This window comes from Dromaius novaehollandiae, chromosome 27 (assembly GCF_036370855.1).
Source record: "Dromaius novaehollandiae isolate bDroNov1 chromosome 27, bDroNov1.hap1, whole genome shotgun sequence".
Lineage (NCBI taxonomy): Eukaryota > Metazoa > Chordata > Aves > Casuariiformes > Dromaiidae > Dromaius > Dromaius novaehollandiae.
The window spans coordinates 7227202-7230791 of NC_088124.1; positions in this window are offsets into that span (position 1 = coordinate 7227202).

Genomic DNA, 3590 nt, shown 5'->3' on the forward strand with positions numbered 1-3590 from the left:
ACAATTTGCTGCATTCCTCTGAAGGCCTGAAGGAACCCAATTGCCTGCTCTCAGCCTAAATAGGTACCAGACACCAAGTGCTCCATAAGCAAACAGAGCCCCCAAAGTGCAAAAATGAAATAGGTAAAAAGCTTCACATTACATATAAACCAGCCGTTTGCACCCTGTTATTAATGGTCTTGACTATGACCTCTGAACCCTGCCTTGCTCAGAGTCATGGATCTACAAGCCTTGGCACCCTCACAACAATCCCAGGATGGGGAGGTGGGAAATAAACAAGCCTGCCCAACACTGAAGGAGATGCAATAAAGGGAAACCAGACTGCAACGAAGCTCTACCAAGAGTCACTTCCATGCAGCAGCCAGGGCTGAGAGGCGATCATCTCCAGAATGCACTCAGCAACATAACCTTGGTGACTGGGGTTTCTGACAGGATGGAATACACATACATACACGCATAAAAGCTAGCAGTGCAACATCTATCCGTAGTTCCAAAAAATGAAAGGCACCCAGCATGGTAAACAGCTGCAAGAGTTCATTTTCTAGAGGTCTGATATTGCCCAAACGAATGAGTGTTGCCTCATGCAGACCCTGTTCCTCAGAAATACGTATTAATCTAAACTGCCACACCACTGCTTTAACAGTTTTTATTATGGTACCAAGTTAGTGAGTGGAAAGTTCTACCCCTTGAAAGCTGTTCAGTATAAAGACATCACTTCTGGTGGAACAGTCTCTGCACTACAGGCACCTGGAGGGTGTTCTGAAGACATTGTTGCACACTTGTCCTGCTCTTACACTCTACCTTGGGTGTTTGACACTGGCCACTGTAGACCTTTGGTAGGACCCACTATATCTGTTACGATATATTGGATTGAAACCCTCCTATTTGCACAAAGGGGTCAGAGCTACAGACAATCTGTGGCAGTCACTTTCCCAAACCTAGTAATTCCTCAGATAAAATAGGTATATAGGAATACTAGATAGACATTTGCCAGGCTTAAAGGATTTGTATGTCTAAATGACATCAACTACCCAATACCATTTGGGAACTAAACTTCCACTTCATTTAGTCAGCCAACATTAGAAAGCTCTGCTTCAATAATAACACCACAAACCATGTTTCTGTGATCTCTCCAGATGTGTATGCAATAAAGGCCCTGACCCACAAACATATTTACTCAATTACTTTTCATTAAAATCAATGGTAAGATAGGGCAAATTCACAGAGGAATTTAGCCACCTAACTGCCTCACAAACAATAGATTTAGTGCCTGGGATAGCATTTCCCTCTTTCCTTCCTTCCTGTCTTTTTAGAGATTGTATTTATGGAATAGTAAGAGACTGGCAGGAAGAAATGCAGCACTCCTCTTCCTAGATATTCTGATAGAAGTGGATTTGTCATAAGATGTTATGAGACAGTGTAAGTAACATTAGGAAAAAACAATTTTAACTCCACTCCTGCCAGTATGAATCAAAGAAACCATAATTATCCTATTTTACAAATACACTTATCAGCAACAGGTACACAAATGTGTTGATTTTCAAGGTCCTTGACTTTCACTGGCTACTTTGTATGAAAATTTGAGAAGTCTACTATGCTTTTCTGTAAAAGGACTTTTGCCATCCCAATGACTATAATGTTACTCTACAGCTTGTTTCCAGGCAATGGCAACAATCAGTGCTTATCTCTCCCGAGTCATAATTGACTTGTTGTATATACACAACTTAATTGCATGTGGACTGAGTATGGATCAGGTAGTGAGCTCTTGCTCATAAGTAGCAAAGGAATGTTCCTATAAAGTATTCACAGTCCTGCTAGAAAATCATACAGAGAGCTCCTCCTTCCTCAAGAATTACTGGCACTTCTGGAAAGGCAGGAAGATTTTCATTACATAGACTGTTGCCAGCTATACTTTCAGCATAAGCCCATCCCCTTTCTGTTACTGTTATGTCAGGGGAGGACAGTGAAAGAAAGCAGCTCTTGGGATGATACATGGAGGCAGTGCTTCATTTATAACCCCACACAAATGCTGGAAAATGTTCAACTTTAAAAAGCATTAGGTTGGTTACCTTATGGGCCCCTGTGGACCAAGAAGTGAAGTTACATGAACACAACATATCTATTAATCACCAGAATGATTCCTCAGTGAGAAACGGCCCCAATGGCTTACATTCAACTGGAAAGAAAGTTGAGAAAATTATCTACTAGTAGTTGGAAAACCTCAAAAAATTTTGGTAGTACCTTTCCACAGGACTTCTCTCTTGACTTCTCAATGAATGCAAGTGTTTAACTTGGATTAAAGCACAGTCAACACAAAAACCCAGCGGAGGGCAACAATGACATCTCTACTTAAACACATGTGTTTCCTCTTGGTCACAGTAATAAATAAGCTATACTTATATGAGATGCATACGTGACTGTCTGCTTCACAGTCCTTCATTTACATGTTAAAGAAGAATTTGGCAAATTTATTCTCAGTCTGATGTGTCAAGAAAGATTACAAGACAGTGCAAATGGACTGAGATACCACATACTGCATATTTTCATTTTATATTCTGCCAAAAGCTGGAATGACCACTCCACTCCTTGCACCTGCTAACTGATCCTTTGGCTGGAAGCTTGGCAAAAGAGAGAGTACTAGAAGCTGCAACTGTACAGAAAGATGATTTTCAGAGAATCAGAAGTAAGGAATATTTTATCTGTATTAATTAGAATATCCTTGAGTCCTGCTTCCATTAAAGAACTGAACAGCTTCAGAATGAAAAATTATCTCCGCTGATTGACTTAGGTACTACTCAAGATAATAGGTAAGGGATACAGTAAGCTTCTTCCATCCAGGATTCAGAAACTGCAGTCATTTACAACAGCTTTCAAAGAAGCCCTCAAGGTCACAGCTTACACCACTCATTCATGAAAAATCAGTAAAGTTTAAACATGTAAAATCTCCTTAGCCTTTATCAGTAACTCTATGCGGCTATCAAAAGAATACATGAAAATTTACAGCTTTTCATGTGCCCAGAATTAGCTTTATCCACAAGCCTGGGATATTTTTATGGATTTCCACATTTTAAGAAGCCTAGGCTAACATGACTTTGCCTCCTCAATACAGAGTAGCAGAGGTAGACTTTCTCTAATGAGGGGAGAATGAAACTGGAGGTCACACCAATTACCTCAAACCACAGCTGCCACAGCTATCATTTCACCTCTGCTCTAAACAAATGTTTGTGGCAGGTCCATAGAGCAAGTAATTCCTCTGAAGAGCGCTCATCTTAGTTCTCTTCAAGTCTTGGTATCAACAACGTTAGTACTTTTCTTCAGACTAACACTTGAAAGCTCAAGCCTCCCAAGGAGACTCCCATGCAGATACCAGAATCACTTTGGCAGTTACAGAAACCATCTTGTTCTTCAAGGCAAAGGGATTTGAAAGACAAAAGATGTATAATTAAATCTAAAGAGATAATAATATGAAATGGGGGAATTTATACTACAATTTCCTTGCATAATGCAAACGTACAGGATACAGAAGAAACATCTTTGCACAGTATCATCTCTATTAAGCAACTGCTTAAGAAGTCAACATACTCAATGTG